The 19575-nt window shown below is 45.9% G+C and overlaps 1 protein-coding gene across 1 annotated transcript in view; it reads right to left on the reverse strand.

The window, feature by feature from the left end:
- Positions 1–19575, reverse strand: part of LOC309551918 (uncharacterized protein) — an 800893-nt gene that overhangs the window by 413312 nt on the left and 368006 nt on the right. The gene's annotated exons all lie outside the window — the stretch shown is intronic.

A 19575-nucleotide genomic window follows, 5' to 3' on the forward strand; every position in this document is an offset into this window, starting at 1 on the left:
GCTACTGGATATTCTTCCCCATTCATTCCATGGGACAAGACTTCTCCCAGACCCATATCAAAGGTATAGGTTTGTAAGTGAAATTCTTGACTAAACTTGGGGGTGGTCAACACTGCTCCTTTATGCAATGCTACCTTACTCTGTTGAAAAGCTTCCTCTGCCTCTTCATTCCATTTCAGCATGGTGAACTTGGCCCCTTTGCTGAGATGCATAAATGGAGCCGCAAAGTTAATCACAAAACTTGAATAGTATTGTAGAATTCTTAAGGAGGCTCTCACAGTTATTTTCTTATCGTTGTCTGGAGCCAGGATTTATTAGCTTACGAGCCTGCACCCAATGCTGTAGCCCAGATGTCTAGCTTCTTCCAGGCCTAAGGCACATTTTTTGTCTTGGCTATTCAGCCAGCCTTATGAGGGTAATCTGGAAGTGAGTGGACCTTTTGTCTGTGGGAGTCCCGATAGAATGGGAAACATAGCAACAATAAATGAACCTTGGTTAAGTAGCTGACTATGAAAATCATCATGACCTCGACGTGATTTGAACACGCAACCTTCTGATCTGGAGTCAGACACGCTACCGTTGAGCCACGAGGTCTACTACGTCATTTGTCTCAAGTTTTTGGCTACTCTTGTGTCAATGCTTCTGTGGTTGCCCACAGCATGACCTATAGCCTAGATAGCCCTTTGCTGGCTTTGGCATGCATTTCTTGTGCAAGATTGGGTCGGTTAGCTCAGTTGGTTAGAGCGTGGTGCTAATAACGCCAAGGTCGCAGGTTCGATCCCCGTACGGGCCATTTCTCTTTTATTCCAGTAGCCTCCAACAGCCATGGATTTCTATGACCATCGGCGCTTGGCCTCGATTTCTTTAACCTATTAAACACATAGCAATAATGCCAGTTTTGCTAATGACGCAGATGAATTATTTCTGAGCCACTGTTTAAACTCAGGTCACTTCTTGACTAACAGGGTTCCCCCTAATGGAATCCCCCAAACAAACAGGCAGCACTTGTATATTTTTAGTGTTCTGTCAGCACTCAGGCCTTTCACCCAGCAGCAGGCTCCCAAAGCACAGACAGAGCAGGAGAGACAGCACTAAGCATCAGTCAGCTTGCATATATCAAGACAGCTAAGATTTATACTGAGATCTGGCTTCAATCTAAGATGTGGCTCAAAGGAATGTAAGCGTTATCCCACCCAAAGCTCTGCAACACTTCAAGGCTCCCAGATCCAGAAAAATACCCACTTAAGATTGTGAGAAAAGAAAAAGTTAGTTTACTCTACATCAGCCACAAGCCCTGGAGCCTCTCCGCATGTATATGATAGAACCATAGGTAAAATCTATAATCCATCCATAATCCATCCATGATTCTGCCAGCCAGTGCCTCACATAGCCTCCCCCTGGGCTCAGAACTTAGGGAGGGAGCACATTTTTCCAACATACAGAGGACGCGTGACAGTCTATCAGCATTCCCCTGCTAGGTCACCGGCCTGTGTTCTTCATGCAATATACAGCCTTGCAAAGGGGGAAACCGCCTTGTGACCCTTGCATTGATCCCCCCTTCTGAGCCTTCCAATGTAGTTGAGAATGGGAGGCGTTTGCCCAAAAGTTAGTACCTCAAGGACTCTAGTGGCAATTTATGTCCAGAGACTCCCTTTTCACTATTGAATCGTTCTTTTCTGCAGGGGTTAGATTCCAGATGAGGTATGCTACTGGATGTTCTTCCCCATTCATTCCATGGGACAAGACTTCTCCCAGACCCATATCAAAGGTATAGGTTTGTAAGTGAAATTCTTGACTAAACTTGGGGGTGGTCAACACTGCTCCTTTATGCAATGCTACCTTACTCTGTTGAAAAGCTTCCTCTGCCTCTTCATTCCATTTCAGCATGGTGAACTTGGCCCCTTTGCTGAGATGCATAAATGGAGCCGCAAAGTTAATCACAAATCTTGAATAGTATTGTAGAATTCTTAGGGAGGCTCTCACAGTTATTTTCTTATCATTGTCTGGAGCCAGGATTTAATTGCTTACAAGCCTGCACCCAATGCTGTAGCCCAGATGTCTAGCTTCTTCCAGGCCTACGGCACATTTTTTGTCTTGGCTATTAAGCCAGCCTCATGAGGGTAATGTGGAGGTGAGTGGACCTTTTGTCTGTTTGAGTCCCGATAGAATGGGAAACATAGCAACACTGAATGAACCTTGGTTAAGTAGCTGACTATGAAAATCATCATGACCTCGACGTGATTTGAACACGCAACCTTCTGATCTGGAGTCAGACGCGCTACCGTTGCGCCACAAGGTCTAAAACGTCATTTGTCTAAAGTTTTTAGCTACTCTTGTGTCAATGCTTCTGTGGTTGCCCACAGCATGAGCTATAGCCTAGATAGCCCTTTGCTGGCTTTGGCATGCATTTATTGTGCAAGATTGGGCCGGTTAGCTCAGTTGGTTAGAGCGTGGTGCTAATAACGCCAAGGTCGCGGGTTCGATCCCCGTACGGGCCATTTCTCTTTTATTCCAGTAGCCTCCAACAGCCATGGATTTCTATGACCATCGGCGCTTGGCCTAGATTTCTTTAACCTATTAAACACATAGCAATAATGCCAGTTTTGCTAATGACGCAGATGAATTATTTCTGAGCCACTGTTTAAACTCAGGTCACTTCTTGACTAACAGGGTTCCCCCTAATGGAATCCCCCAAACAAACAGGCAGCACTTGTATATTTTTTAGTGTTCTGTCGGCACTCAGGCCTTTCACCCAGCAGCAGGCTCCCAAAGCACAGACAGAGCAGGAGAGACAGCACTAAGCATCAGTCAGCTTGCTTATATCAAGACAGCTAAGATTTATACTGAGATCTGGCTTCAATCTAAGATGTGGCCCAAAGGAATGTAAGCGTTATCCCACCCAAAGCTCTGCAACACTTCAAGGTTCCAAGATCCAGAAAAATACCCACTTAAGATTGTGAGAAAAGAAAAAGTTAGTTTACTCTACATCAGCCACAAGCCCTGGAGCCTCTCAGCACGTATATGATAGAACCATAGGTAAAATCTATAATCCATCCATAATCCATCCATGATTCTGCCAGCCAGTGCCTCACATAGCCTCCCCCTGGGCTCAGAACTTAGGGAGGGAGCACATTTTTCCAACATACAGAGGATGCGTGACAGTCCATCAGCATTCCCCTGCTAGGTCACCGGCCTGTGTTCTTCATGCAATATACAGCCTTGCAAAGGGGGAAACCGCCTTGTGACCCTTGCATTGATCCCCCCCTTCTGAGCCTTCCAATGTAGTTGAGAATGGGAGGCGTTTGCCCAAAAGTTAGTACCTCAAGGACTCTAGTGGCAATTTATGTCCAGAGACTCCCTTTTCACTATTGAATCGTTCCTTTCTGCAGGGGTTAGATTCCAGATGAGGTATGCTACTGGATGTTCTTCCCCATTCATTCCATGGGACAAGACTTCTCCCAGACCCATATCAAAGGTATAGGTTTGTAAGTGAAATTCTTGACTAAACTTGGGGGTGGTCAACACTGCTCCTTTATGCAATGCTACCTTACTCTGTTGAAAAGCTTCCTCTGCCTCTTCATTCCATTTCAGCATGGTGAACTTGGCCCCTTTGCTGAGATGCATAAATGGAGCCGCAAAGTTAATCACAAATCTTGAATAGTATTGTAGAATTCTTAGGGAGGCTCTCACAGTTATTTTCTTATCATTGTCTGGAGCCAGGATTTAATTGCTTACGAGCCTGCACCCAATGCTGTAGCCCAGATGTCTAGCTTCTTCCAGGCCTACGGCACATTTTTTGTCTTGGCTATTCAGCCAGCCTTATGAGGGTAATCTGGAGGTGAGTGGACCTTTTGTCTGTGGGAGTCCCGATAGAATGGGAAACATAGCAACACTGAATGAACCTTGGTTAAGTAGCTGACTATGAAAATCATCATGACCTCGACGTGATTTGAACACGCAACCTTCTGATCTGGAGTCAGACGCGCTACCGTTGCGCCACGAGGTCTACTACGTGGTTTGCCTCAAGTTTTTGGCTACTCTTGTGTCAATGCTTCTGTGGTTGCCCACAGCATGACCTATAGCCTAGATAGCCCTTTGCTGGCTTTGGCATGCATTTCTTGTGCAAGATTGGGCCGGTTAGCTCAGTTGGTTAGAGCGTGGTGCTAATAACGCCCAGGTCGCGGGTTCGATCCCCGTATGGGCCATTTCTCTTTTTTTCCAGTAGCCTCCAACAGCCATGGATTTCTATGTACATCAGCGCTTGGCCTAGATTTCTTTAACCTATTAAACACATAGCAATAATGCCAGTTTTGCTAATGACGCAGATGAATTATTTCTGAGCCACTGTTTAAACTCAGGTCACTTCTTGACTAACAGGGTTCCCCCTAATGGAATCCCCCAAACAAACAGGCAGCACTTGTATATTTTTTAGTGTTCTGTCAGCACTCAGGCCTTTCACCCAGCAGCAGGCTCCCAAAGCACAGACAGAGCAGGAGAGACAGCACTAAGCATCAGTCAGCTTGCATATATCAAGACAGCTAAGATTTATATTGAGATCTGGCTTCAATCTAAGATGTGGCCCAAAGGAATGTAAGCGTTATCCCACCCAAAGCTCTGCAACACTTCAAGGCTCCCAGATCCAGAAAAATACCCACTTAAGATTGTGAGAAAAGAAAAAGTTAGTTTACTCTACATCAGCCACAAGCCCTGGAGCCTCTCAGCATGTATATGATAGAACCATAGGTAAAATCTATAATCCATCCATAATCCATCCATGATTCTGCCAGCCAGTGCCTCACATAGCCTCCCCCTGGGCTCAGAACTTAGGGAGGGAGCACATTTTTCCAACATACAGAGGACGCGTGACAGTCCATCAGCATTCCCCTGCTAGGTCACCGGCCTGTGTTCTTCATGCAATATACAGCCTTGCAAAGGGGGAAACCGCCTTGTGACCCTTGCATTGATCCCCCCCTTCTGAGCCTTCCAATGTAGTTGAGAATGGGAGGCGTTTGCCCAAAAGTTAATACCTCAAGGACTCTAGTGGCAATTTATGTCCAGAGACTCCCTTTTCACTATTGAATCGTTCCTTTCTGCAGGGGTTAGATTCCAGATGAGGTATGCTACTGGATGTTCTTCCCCATTCATTCCATGGGACAAGACTTCTCCCAGACCCATATCAAAGGTATAGGTTTGTAAGTGAAATTCTTGACTAAACTTGGGGGTGGTCAACACTGCTCCTTTATGCAATGCTACCTTACTCTGTTGAAAAGCTTCCTCTGCCTCTTAATTCCATTTCAGCATGGTGAACTTGGCCCCTTTGCTGAGATGCATAAATGGAGCCGCAAAGTTAATCACAAATCTTGAATAGTATTGTAGAATTCTTAGGGAGGCTCTCACAGTTATTTTCTTATCATTGTCTGGAGCCAGGATTTAATTGCTTACGAGCCTGCACCCAATGCTGTAGCCCAGATGTCTAGCTTCTTCCAGGCCTACGGCACATTTTTTGTCTTGGCTATTCAGCCAGCCTTATGAGGGTAATCTGGAGGTGAGTGGACCTTTTGTCTGTGGGAGTCCCGATAGAATGGGAAACATAGCAACACTGAATGAACCTTGGTTAAGTAGCTGACTATGAAAATCATCATGACCTCGACGTGATTTGAACACGCAACCTTCTGATCTGGAGTCAGACGCGCTACCGTTGCGCCACGAGGTCTACTACGTGGTTTGCCTCAAGTTTTTGGCTACTCTTGTGTCAATGCTTCTGTGGTTGCCCACAGCATGACCTATAGCCTAGATAGCCCTTTGCTGGCTTTGGCATGCATTTCTTGTGCAAGATTGGGCCGGTTAGCTCAGTTGGTTAGAGCGTGGTGCTAATAACGCCAAGGTCGCGGGTTCGATCCCCGTACGGGCCATTTCTCTTTTATTCCAGTAGCCTCCAACAGCCATGGATTTCTATGTACATCAGCGCTTGGCCTAGATTTCTTTAACCTATTAAACACATAGCAATAATGCCAGTTTTGCTAATGACGCAGATGAATTATTTCTGAGCCACTGTTTAAACTCAGGTCACTTCTTGACTAACAGGGTTCCCCCTAATGGAATCCCCCAAACAAACAGGCAGCACTTGTATATTTTTTAGTGTTCTGTCAGCACTCAGGCCTTTCACCCAGCAGCAGGCTCCCAAAGCACAGACAGAGCAGGAGAGACAGCACTAAGCATCAGTCAGCTTGCATATATCAAGACAGCTAAGATTTATATTGAGATCTGGCTTCAATCTAAGATGTGGCCCAAAGGAATGTAAGCGTTATCCCACCCAAAGCTCTGCAACACTTCAAGGCTCCCAGATCCAGAAAAATACCCACTTAAGATTGTGAGAAAAGAAAAAGTTAGTTTACTCTACATCAGCCACAAGCCCTGGAGCCTCTCAGCATGTATATGATAGAACCATAGGTAAAATCTATAATCCATCCATAATCCATCCATGATTCTGCCAGCCAGTGCCTCACATAGCCTCCCCCTGGGCTCAGAACTTAGGGAGGGAGCACATTTTTCCAACATACAGAGGACGCGTGACAGTCCATCAGCATTCCCCTGCTAGGTCACCGGCCTGTGTTCTTCATGCAATATACAGCCTTGCAAAGGGGGAAACCGCCTTGTGACCCTTGCATTGATCCCCCCCTTCTGAGCCTTCCAATGTAGTTGAGAATGGGAGGCGTTTGCCCAAAAGTTAATACCTCAAGGACTCTAGTGGCAATTTATGTCCAGAGACTCCCTTTTCACTATTGAATCGTTCCTTTCTGCAGGGGTTAGATTCCAGATGAGGTATGCTACTGGATGTTCTTCCCCATTCATTCCATGGGACAAGACTTCTCCCAGACCCATATCAAAGGTATAGGTTTGTAAGTGAAATTCTTGACTAAACTTGGGGGTGGTCAACACTGCTCCTTTATGCAATGCTACCTTACTCTGTTGAAAAGCTTCCTCTGCCTCTTCATTCCATTTCAGCATGGTGAACTTGGCCCCTTTGCTGAGATGCATAAATGGAGCCGCAAAGTTAATCACAAATCTTGAATAGTATTGTAGAATTCTTAGGGAGGCTCTCACAGTTATTTTCTTATCATTGTCTGGAGCCAGGATTTAATTGCTTACGAGCCTGCACCCAATGCTGTAGCCCAGATGTCTAGCTTCTTCCAGGCCTACGGCACATTTTTTGTCTTGGCTATTCAGCCAGCCTTATGAGGGTAATCTGGAGGTGAGTGGACCTTTTGTCTGTGGGAGTCCCGATAGAATGGGAAACATAGCAACACTGAATGAACCTTGGTTAAGTAGCTGACTATGAAAATCATCATGACCTCGACGTGATTTGAACACGCAACCTTCTGATCTGGAGTCAGACGCGCTACCATTGTGCCACGAGGTCTACTACGTGGTTTGCCTCAAGTTTTTGGCTACTCTTGTGTCAATGCTTCTGTGGTTGCCCACAGCATGACCTATAGCCTAGATAGCCCTTTGCTGGCTTTGGCATGCATTTCTTGTGCAAGATTGGGCCGGTTAGCTCAGTTGGTTAGAGCGTGGTGCTAATAATGCCAAGGTCGCGGGTTCGATCCCCGTACGGGCCATTTCTCTTTTATTCCAGTAGCCTCCAACAGCCATGGATTTCTATGTACATCAGCGCTTGGCCTAGATTTCTTTAACCTATTAAACACATAGCAATAATGCCAGTTTTGCTAATGACGCAGATGAATTATTTCTGAGCCACTGTTTAAACTCAGGTCACTTCTTGACTAACAGGGTTCCCCCTAATGGAATCCCCCAAACAAACAGGCAGCACTTGTATATTTTTTAGTGTTCTGTCAGCACTCAGGCCTTTCACCCAGCAGCAGGCTCCCAAAGCACAGACAGAGCAGGAGAGACAGCACTAAGCATCAGTCAGCTTTCATATATCAAGACAGCTAAGATTTATATTGAGATCTGGCTTCAATCTAAGATGTGGCCCAAAGGAATGTAAGCGTTATCCCACCCAAAGCTCTGCAACACTTCAAGGCTCCCAGATCCAGAAAAATACCCACTTAAGATTGTGAGAAAAGAAAAAGTTAGTTTACTCTACATCAGCCACAAGCCCTGGAGCCTCTCAGCATGTATATGATAGAACCATAGGTAAAATCTATAATCCATCCATAATCCATCCATGATTCTGCCAGCCAGTGCCTCACATAGCCTCCCCCTGGGCTCAGAACTTAGGGAGGGAGCACATTTTTCCAACATACAGAGGACGCGTGACAGTCCATCAGCATTCCCCTGCTAGGTCACCGGCCTGTGTTCTTCATGCAATATACAGCCTTGCAAAGGGGCAAACCGCCTTGTGACCCTTGCATTGATCCCCCCCTTCTGAGCCTTCCAATGTAGTTGAGAATGGGAGGCGTTTGCCCAAAAGTTAATACCTCAAGGACTCTAGTGGCAATTTATGTCCAGAGACTCCCTTTTCACTATTGAATCGTTCCTTTCTGCAGGGGTTAGATTCCAGATGAGGTATGCTACTGGATGTTCTTCCCCATTCATTCCATGGGACAAGACTTCTCCCAGACCCATATCAAAGGTATAGGTTTGTAAGTGAAATTCTTGACTAAACTTGGGGGTGGTCAACACTGCTCCTTTATGCAATGCTACCTTACTCTGTTGAAAAGCTTCCTCTGCCTCTTCATTCCATTTCAGCATGGTGAACTTGGCCCCTTTGCTGAGATGCATAAATGGAGCCGCAAAGTTAATCACAAATCTTGAATAGTATTGTAGAATTCTTAGGGAGGCTCTCACAGTTATTTTCTTATCATTGTCTGGAGCCAGGATTTAATTGCTTACGAGCCTGCACCCAATGCTGTAGCCCAGATGTCTAGCTTCTTCCAGGCCTACGGCACATTTTTTGTCTTGGCTATTCAGCCAGCCTTATGAGGGTAATCTGGAGGTGAGTGGACCTTTTGTCTGTGGGAGTCCCGATAGAATGGGAAACATAGCAACACTGAATGAACCTTGGTTAAGTAGCTGACTATGAAAAGCATCATGACCTCGACGTGATTTGAACACGCAACCTTCTGATCTGGAGTCAGACGCGCTACCGTTGCGCCACGAGGTCTACTATGTGGTTTGCCTCAAGTTTTTGGCTACTCTTGTGTCAATGCTTCTGTGGTTGCCCACAGCATGACCTATAGCCTAGATAGCCCTTTGCTGGCTTTGGCATGCATTTCTTGTGCAAGATTGGGCCGGTTAGCTCAGTTGGTTAGCGCGTGGTGCTAATAACGCCAAGGTCGCGGGTTCGATCCCCGTACGGGCAATTTCTCTTTTATTCCAGTAGCCTCCAACAGCCATGGATTTCTATGTACATCAGCGCTTGGCCTAGATTTCTTTAACCTATTAAACACATAGCAATAATGCCAGTTTTGCTAATGACGCAGATGAATTATTTCTGAGCCACTGTTTAAACTCAGGTCACTTCTTGACTAACAGGGTTCCTCCTAATGGAATCCCCCAAACAAACAGGCAGCACTTGTATATTTTTAAGTGTTCAGTCAGCACTCAGGCCTTTCACCCAGCAGCAGGCTCCCAAAGCACAGACAGAGCAGGAGAGACAGCACTAAGCATCAGTCAGCTTGCATATATCAAGACAGCTAAGATTTATATTGAGATCTGGCTTCAATCTAAGATGTGGCCCAAAGGAATGTAAGCGTTATCCCACCCAAAGCTCTGCAACACTTCAAGGCTCCCAGATCCAGAAAAATACCCACTTAAGATTGTGAGAAAAGAAAAAGTTAGTTTACTCTACATCAGCCACAAGCCCTGGAGCCTCTCAGCATGTATATGATAGAACCATAGGTAAAATCTATAATCCATCCATAATCCATCCATGATTCTGCCAGCCAGTGCCTCACATAGCCTCCCCCTGGGCTCAGAACTTAGGGAGGGAGCACATTTTTCCAACATACAGAGGACGCGTGACAGTCCATCAGCATTCCCCTGCTAGGTCACCGGCCTGTGTTCTTCATGCAATATACAGCCTTGCAAAGGGGGAAACCGCCTTGTGACCCTTGCATTGATCCCCCCCTTCTGAGCCTTCCAATGTAGTTGAGAATGGGAGGCGTTTGCCCAAAAGTTAATACCTCAAGGACTCTAGTGGCAATTTATGTCCAGAGACTCCCTTTTCACTATTGAATCGTTCCTTTCTGCAGGGGTTAGATTCCAGATGAGGTATGCTACTGGATGTTCTTCCCCATTCATTCCATGGGACAAGACTTCTCCCAGACCCATATCAAAGGTATAGGTTTGTAAGTGAAATTCTTGACTAAACTTGGGGGTGGTCAACACTGCTCCTTTATGCAATGCTACCTTACTCTGTTGAAAAGCTTCCTCTGCCTCTTCATTCCATTTCAGCATGGTGAACTTGGCCCCTTTGCTGAGATGCATAAATGGAGCCGCAAAGTTAATCACAAATCTTGAATAGTATTGTAGAATTCTTAGGGAGGCTCTCACAGTTATTTTCTTATCATTGTCTGGAGCCAGGATTTAATTGCTTACGAGCCTGCACCCAATGCTGTAGCCCAGATGTCTAGCTTCTTCCAGGCCTACGGCACATTTTTTGTCTTGGCTATTCAGCCAGCCTTATGAGGGTAATCTGGAGGTGAGTGGACCTTTTGTCTGTGGGAGTCCCGATAGAATGGGAAACATAGCAACACTGAATGAACCTTGGTTAAGTAGCTGACTATGAAAATCATCATGACCTCGACGTGATTTGAACACGCAACCTTCTGATCTGGAGTCAGACGCGCTACCGTTGCGCCACGAGGTCTACTATGTGGTTTGCCTCAAGTTTTTGGCTACTCTTGTGTCAATGCTTCTGTGGTTGCCCACAGCATGACCTATAGCCTAGATAGCCCTTTGCTGGCTTTGGCATGCATTTCTTGTGCAAGATTGGGCCGGTTAGCTCAGTTGGTTAGAGCGTGGTCCTAATAACGCCAAGGTCGCGGGTTCGATCCCCGTACGGGCCATTTCTCTTTTATTCCAGTAGCCTCCAACAGCCATGGATTTCTATGTACATCAGCGCTTGGCCTAGATTTCTTTAACCTATTAAACACATAGCAATAATGCCAGTTTTGCTAATGACGCAGATGAATTATTTCTGAGCCACTGTTTAAACTCAGGTCACTTCTTGACTAACAGGGTTCCCCCTAATGGAATCCCCCAAACAAACAGGCAGCACTTGTATATTTTTAAGTGTTCAGTCAGCACTCAGGCCTTTCACCCAGCAGCAGGCTCCCAAAGCACAGACAGAGCAGGAGAGACAGCACTAAGCATCAGTCAGCTTGCATATATCAAGACAGCTAAGATTTATATTGAGATCTGGCTTCAATCTAAGATGTGGCCCAAAGGAATGTAAGCGTTATCCCACCCAAAGCTCTGCAACACTTCAAGGCTCCCAGATCCAGAAAAATACCCACTTAAGATTGTGAGAAAAGAAAAAGTTAGTTTACTCTACATCAGCCACAAGCCCTGGAGCCTCTCAGCATGTATATGATAGAACCATAGGTAAAATCTATAATCCATCCATAATCCATCCATGATTCTGCCAGCCAGTGCCTCACATAGCCTCCCCCTGGGCTCAGAACTTAGGGAGGGAGCACATTTTTCCAACATACAGAGGACGCGTGACAGTCCATCAGCATTCCCCTGCTAGGTCACCGGCCTGTGTTCTTCATGCAATATACAGCCTTGCAAAGGGGGAAACCGCCTTGTGACCCTTGCATTGATCCCCCCCTTCTGAGCCTTCCAATGTAGTTGAGAATGGGAGGCGTTTGCCCAAAAGTTAATACCTCAAGGACTCTAGTGGCAATTTATGTCCAGAGACTCCCTTTTCACTATTGAATCGTTCCTTTCTGCAGGGGTTAGATTCCAGATGAGGTATGCTACTGGATGTTCTTCCCCATTCATTCCATGGGACAAGACTTCTCCCAGACCCATATCAAAGGTATAGGTTTGTAAGTGAAATTCTTGACTAAACTTGGGGGTGGTCAACACTGCTCCTTTATGCAATGCTACCTTACTCTGTTGAAAAGCTTCCTCTGCCTCTTCATTCCATTTCAGCATGGTGAACTTGGCCCCTTTGCTGAGATGCATAAATGGAGCCGCAAAGTTAATCACAAATCTTGAATAGTATTGTAGAATTCTTAGGGAGGCTCTCACAGTTATTTTCTTATCATTGTCTGGAGCCAGGATTTAATTGCTTACGAGCCTGCACCCAATGCTGTAGCCCAGATGTCTAGCTTCTTCCAGGCCTACGGCACATTTTTTGTCTTGGCTATTCAGCCAGCCTTATGAGGGTAATCTGGAGGTGAGTGGACCTTTTGTCTGTGGGAGTCCCGATAGAATGGGAAACATAGCAACACTGAATGAACCTTGGTTAAGTAGCTGACTATGAAAATCATCATGACCTCGACGTGATTTGAACACGCAACCTTCTGATCTGGAGTCAGACGCGCTACCGTTGCGCCACGAGGTCTACTATGTGGTTTGCCTCAAGTTTTTGGCTACTCTTGTGTCAATGCTTCTGTGGTTGCCCACAGCATGACCTATAGCCTAGATAGCCCTTTGCTGGCTTTGGCATGCATTTCTTGTGCAAGATTGGGCCGGTTAGCTCAGTTGGTTAGAGCGTGGTGCTAATAACGCCAAGGTCGCGGGTTCGATCCCCGTACGGGCCATTTCTCTTTTATTCCAGTAGCCTCCAACAGCCATGGATTTCTATGTACATCAGCGCTTGGCCTAGATTTCTTTAACCTATTAAACACATAGCAATAATGCCAGTTTTGCTAATGACGCAGATGAATTATTTCTGAGCCACTGTTTAAACTCAGGTCACTTCTTGACTAACAGGGTTCCCCCTAATGGAATCCCCCAAACAAACAGGCAGCACTTGTATATTTTTAAGTGTTCAGTCAGCACTCAGGCCTTTCACCCAGCAGCAGGCTCCCAAAGCACAGACAGAGCAGGAGAGACAGCACTAAGCATCAGTCAGCTTGCATATATCAAGACAGCTAAGATTTATATTGAGATCTGGCTTCAATCTAAGATGTGGCCCAAAGGAATGTAAGCGTTATCCCACCCAAAGCTCTGCAACACTTCAAGGCTCCCAGATCCAGAAAAATACCCACTTAAGATTGTGAGAAAAGAAAAAGTTAGTTTACTCTACATCAGCCACAAGCCCTGGAGCCTCTCAGCATGTATATGATAGAACCATAGGTAAAATCTATAATCCATCCATAATCCATCCATGATTCTGCCAGCCAGTGCCTCACATAGCCTCCCCCTGGGCTCAGAACTTAGGGAGGGAGCACATTTTTCCAACATACAGAGGACGCGTGACAGTCCATCAGCATTCCCCTGCTAGGTCACCGGCCTGTGTTCTTCATGCAATATACAGCCTTGCAAAGGGGGAAACCGCCTTGTGACCCTTGCATTGATCCCCCCCTTCTGAGCCTTCCAATGTAGTTGAGAATGGGAGGCGTTTGCCCAAAAGTTAATACCTCAAGGACTCTAGTGGCAATTTATGTCCAGAGACTCCCTTTTCACTATTGAATCGTTCCTTTCTGCAGGGGTTAGATTCCAGATGAGGTATGCTACTGGATGTTCTTCCCCATTCATTCCATGGGACAAGACTTCTCCCAGACCCATATCAAAGGTATAGGTTTGTAAGTGAAATTCTTGACTAAACTTGGGGGTGGTCAACACTGCTCCTTTATGCAATGCTACCTTACTCTGTTGAAAAGCTTCCTCTGCCTCTTCATTCCATTTCAGCATGGTGAACTTGGCCCCTTTGCTGAGATGCATAAATGGAGCCGCAAAGTTAATCACAAATCTTGAATAGTATTGTAGAATTCTTAGGGAGGCTCTCACAGTTATTTTCTTATCATTGTCTGGAGCCAGGATTTAATTGCTTACGAGCCTGCACCCAATGCTGTAGCCCAGATGTCTTGCTTCTTCCAGGCCTAAGGCACATTTTTTGGCTTGGCTATTCAGCCAGCCTTATGAGGGTAATCTGGAGGTGAGTGGACCTTTTGTCTGTGGGAGTCCCGATAGAATGGGAAACATAGCAACACTGAATGAACCTTGGTTAAGTAGCTGACTATGAAAATCATCATGACCTCGACGTGATTTGAACACGCAACCTTCTGATCTGGAGTCAGACACACTACCGTTGCGCCACGAGGTCTACTACGTGGTTTGCCTCAAGTTTTTGGCTACTCTTGTGTCAATGCTTCTGTGGTTGCCCACAGCATGACCTATAGCCTAGATAGCCCTTTGCTGGCTTTGGCATGCATTTCTTGTGCAAGATTGGGCCGGTTAGCTCAGTTGGTTAGAGCGTGGTGTTAATAACGCCAAGGTCGCGGGTTCGATCCCCGTACGGGCCATTTCTCTTTTATTCCAGTAGCCTCCAACAGCCATGGATTTCTATGACCATCGGCGCTTGGCCTAGATTTCTTTAACCTATTAAACACATAGCAATAATGCCATTTTTGCTAATGACGCAGATGAATTCTTTCTGAGCCACTGTTTAAACTCAGGTCACTTCTTGACTAACAGGGTTCCCCCTAATGGAATCCCCCAAACAAACAGGCAGCACTTGTATATTTTTTAGTGTTCTGTCAGCACTCAGGCCTTTCACCCAGCAGCAGGCTCCCAAAGCACAGACAGAGCAGGAGAGACAGCACTAAGCATCAGTCAGCTTGCATATATCAAGACAGCTAAGATTTATACTGAGATCTGGCTTCAATCTAAGATGTGGCCCAAAGGAATGTAAGCGTTATCCCACCCAAAGCTCTGCAACACTTCAAGGCTCCCAGATCCAGAAAAATACCCACTTAAGATTGTGAGAAAAGAAAAAGTTAGTTTACTCTACATCAGCCACAAGCCCTGGAGCCTCTCAGCATGTATATGATAGAACCATAGGTAAAATCTATAATCCATCCATAATCCATCCATGATTCTGCCAGCCAGTGCCTCACATAGCCTCCCCCTGGGCTCAGAACTTAGGGAGGGAGCATATTTTTCCAACATACAGAGGACGCGTGACAGTCCATCAGCATTCCCCTGCTAGGTCACCGGCCTGTGTTCTTCATGCAATATACAGCCTTGCAAAGGGGGAAACCGCCTTGTGACCCTTGCATTGATCCCCCCCTTCTGAGCCTTCCAATGTAGTTGAGAATGGGAGGCGTATGCCCAAAAGTTAATACCTCAAGGACTCTAGTGGCAATTTATGTCCAGAGACTCCCTTTTCACTATTGAATCGTTCCTTTCTGCAGGGGTTAGATTCCAGATGAGGTATGCTACTGGATGTTCTTCCCCATTCATTCCATGGGACAAGACTTCTCCCAGACCCATATCAAAGGTATAGGTTTGTAAGTGAAATTCTTGACTAAACTTGGGGGTGGTCAACACTGCTCCTTTATGCAATGCTACCTTACTCTGTTGAAAAGCTTCCTCTGCCTCTTCATTCCATTTCAGCATGGTGAACTTGGCCCCTTTGCTGAGATGCATAAATGGAGCCGCAAAGTTAATCACTAAACTTGAATAGTATTTGTAGAATTCTTAGGGAGGCTCTCACAGTTATTTTCTTATCATTGTCTGGAGCCAGGATTTATTTGCTTACGAGCCTGCACCCAATGCTGTAGCCCAGACGTCTTGCTTCTTCCAGGCCTAAGGCACATTTTTTGGCTTGGCTATTCAGCCAGCCTTATGAGGGTAATCTGGAGGTGAGTGGACCTTTTGTCTGTGGGAGTCCCGATAGAATGGGGAACATAGCAACACTGAATGAACCTTGGTTAAGTAGCTGACTATGAAAATCATCATGACCTCGACGTGATTTGAACACGCAACCTTCTGATCTGGAGTAAGACACGCTACCGTTGCGCCACGAGGTCTACTACGTGGTTTGCCTCAAGTTTTTGGCTACTCTTGTGTCAATGCTTCTGTGGTTGCCCACAGCATGACCTATAGCCTAGATAGCCCTTTGCTGGCTTTGTCATGCATTTCTTGTGCAAGATTGGGCCGGTTAGCTCAGTTGGTTAGAGCGTGGTGCTAATAACGCCAAGGTCGCGGGTTCGATCCCCGTACGGGCCATTTCTCTTTTATTCCAGTAGCCTCCAACAGCCATGGATTTCTATGACCATCGGCGCTTGGCCTAGATTTCTTTAACCTATTAAACACATAGCAATAATGCCAGTTTTGCTAATGACGCAGATGAATTATTTCTGAGCCACTGTTTAAACTTAGGTCACTTCTTGACTAACAGGGTTCCCCCTAATGGAATCCCCCAAACAAACAGGCAGCACTTGTATATTTTTTAGTGTTCTGTCAGCACTCAGGCCTTTCACCCAGCAGCAGGCTCCCAAAGCACAGACAGAGCAGGAGAGACAGCACTAAGCATCAGTCAGCTTGCATATATCAAGACAGCTAAGATTTATACTGAGATCTGGCTTCAATCTAAGATGTGGCCCAAAGGAATGTAAGCGTTATCCCACCCAAAGCTCTGCAACACTTCAAGGCTCCCAGATCCAGAAAAATACCCACTTAAGATTGTGAGAAAAGAAAAAGTTAGTTTACTCTACATCAGCCACAAGCCCTGGAGCCTCTCAGCATGTATATGATAGAACCATAGGTAAAATCTATAATCCATCCATAATCCATCCATGATTCTGCCAGCCAGTGCCTCACATAGCCTCCCCCTGGGCTCAGAACTTAGGGAGAGAGCACATTTTTCCAACATACAGAGGACGCGTGACAGTCCATCAGCATTCCCCTGCTAGGTCACCGGCCTGTGTTCTTCATGCAATATACAGCCTTGCAAAGGGGGAAACCGCCTTGTGACCCTTGCATTGATCCCCCCCTTCTGAGCCTTCCAATGTAGTTGAGAATGGGAGGCGTATGCCCAAAAGTTAATACCTCAAGGACTCTAGTGGCAATTTATGTCCAGAGACTCCCTTTTCACTATTGAATCGTTCCTTTCTGCAGGGGTTAGATTCCAGATGAGGTATGCTACTGGATGTTCTTCCCCATTCATTCCATGGGACAAGACTTCTCCCAGACCCATATCAAAGGTATAGGTTTGTAAGTGAAATTCTTGACTAAACTTGGGGGTGGTCAACACTGCTCCTTTATGCAATGCTACCTTACTCTGTTGAAAAGCTTCCTCTGCCTCTTCATTCCATTTCAGCATGGTGAACTTGGCCCCTTTGCTGAGATGCATAAATGAAGCCGCAAAGTTAATCACTAAACTTGAATAGTATTTGTAGAATTCTTAGGGAGGCTCTCACAGTTATTTTCTTATCATTGTCTGGAGCCAGGATTTATTTGCTTACGAGCCTGCACCCAATGCTGTAGCCCAGATGTCTTGCTTCTTCCAGGCCTAAGGCACATTTTTTGGCTTGGCTATTCAGCCAGCCTTATGAGGGTAATCTGGAGGTGAGTGGACCTTTTGTCTGTGGGAGTCCCGATAGAATGGGAAACATAGCAACACTGAATGAACCTTGGTTAAGTAGCTGACTATGAAAATCATCATGACCTTGACGTGATTTGAACACGCAACCTTCTGATCTGGAGTAAGACACGCTACCGTTGCGCCACGAGGTCTACTACGTGGTTTGCCTCAAGTTTTTGGCTACTCTTGTGTCAATGCTTCTGTGGTTGCCCACAGCATGACCTATAGCCTAGATAGCCCTTTGCTGGCTTTGGCATGCATTTCTTGTGCAAGATTGGGCCGGTTAGCTCAGTTGGTTAGAGCGTGGTGCTAATAACGCCAAGGTCGCGGGCTCGATCCCCGTACGGGCCATTTCTCTTTTATTCCAGTAGCCTCCAACAGCCATGGATTTCTATGACCATCGGCGCTTGGCCTAGATTTCTTTAACCTATTAAACACATAGCAATAATGCCAGTTTTGCTAATGACGCAGATGAATTATTTCTGAGCCACTGTTTAAACTCAGGTCACTTCTTGACTAACAGGGTTCCCCCTAATGGAATCCCCCAAACAAACAGGCAGCACTTGTATATTTTTTAGTGTTCTGTCAGCACTCAGGCCTTTCACCCAGCAGCAGGCTCCCAAAGCACAGACAGAGCAGGAGAGACAGCACTAAGCATCAGTCAGCTTGCATATATCAAGACAGCTAAGATTTATACTGAGATCTGGCTTCAATCTAAGATGTGGCCCAAAGGAATGTAAGCGTTATCCCACCCAAAGCTCTGCAACACTTCAAGGCTCCCAGATCCAGAAAAATACCCACTTAAGATTGTGAGAAAAGAAAAAGTTAGTTTACTCTACATCAGCCACAAGCCCTGGAGCCTCTCAGCATGTATATGATAGAACCATAGGTAAAATCTATAATCCATCCATGATTCTGCCAGCCAGTGCCTCACATAGCCTCCCCCTGGGCTCAGAACTTAGGGAGGGAGCACATTTTTCCAACATACAGAGGACGCGTGACAGTCCATCAGCATTCCCCTGCTAGGTCACCGGCCTGTGTTCTTCATGCAATATACAGCCTTGCAAAGGGGGAAACCGCCTTCTGACCCTTGCATTGATCCCCCCCTTCTGAGCCTTCCAATGTAGTTGAGAATGGGAGGCGTTTGCCCAAAAGTTAATACCTCAAGGACTCTAGTGGCAATTTATGTCCAGAGACTCCCTTTTCACTATTGAATCGTTCCTTTCTGCAGGGGTTAGATTCCAGATGAGGTATGCTACTGGATGTTCTTCCCCATTCATTCCATGGGACAAGACTTCTCCTAGACCCATATCAAAGGTATAGGTTTGTAAGTGAAATTCTTGACTAAACTTGGGGGTGGTCAACACTGCTCCTTTATGCAATGCTACCTTACTCTGTTGAAAAGCTTCCTCTGCCTCTTCATTCCATTTCAGCATGGTGAACTTGGCCCCTTTGCTGAGATGCATAAATGGAGCCGCAAAGTTAATCACAAAACTTGAATAGTATTGTATAATTCTTAGGGAGGCTCTCACAGTTATTTTCTTATCATTGTCTGGAGCCAGGATTTATTTGCTTACGAGCCTGCACCCAAAGCTGTAGCCCAGATGTCTTGCTTCTTCCAGGCCTAAGGCACATTTTTTGGCTTGGCTATTCAGCCAGCCTTATGAGGGTAATCTGGAGGTGAGTGGACTTTTTGTCTGTGGGAGTCCCGATAGAATGGGAAACATAGCAACGCTGAATGAACCTTGGTTAAGTAGCTGACTATGAAAATCATCATGACCTCGACGTGATTTGAACACGCAACCTTCTGATCTGGAGTCAGACACGCTACCGTTGCGCCACGAGGTCTACTACGTGGTTTGTCTCAAGTTTTTAGCTACTCTTGTGTCAATGCTTCTGTGGTTGCCCACAGCATGACCTATAGCCTAGATAGCCCTTTGCTGGCTTTGGCATGCATGTCTTGTGCAAGATTGGGCCGGTTAGCTCAGTTGGTTAGAGCGTGGTGCTAATAACGCCAAGGTCGCGGGTTCTATCCCCGTATGGGCCATTTCTCTTTTATTCCA

Source organism: Pelophylax lessonae (assembly GCF_965119305.1).
Source record: "Pelophylax lessonae genome assembly, chromosome: 4".
Lineage (NCBI taxonomy): Eukaryota > Metazoa > Chordata > Amphibia > Anura > Ranidae > Pelophylax > Pelophylax lessonae.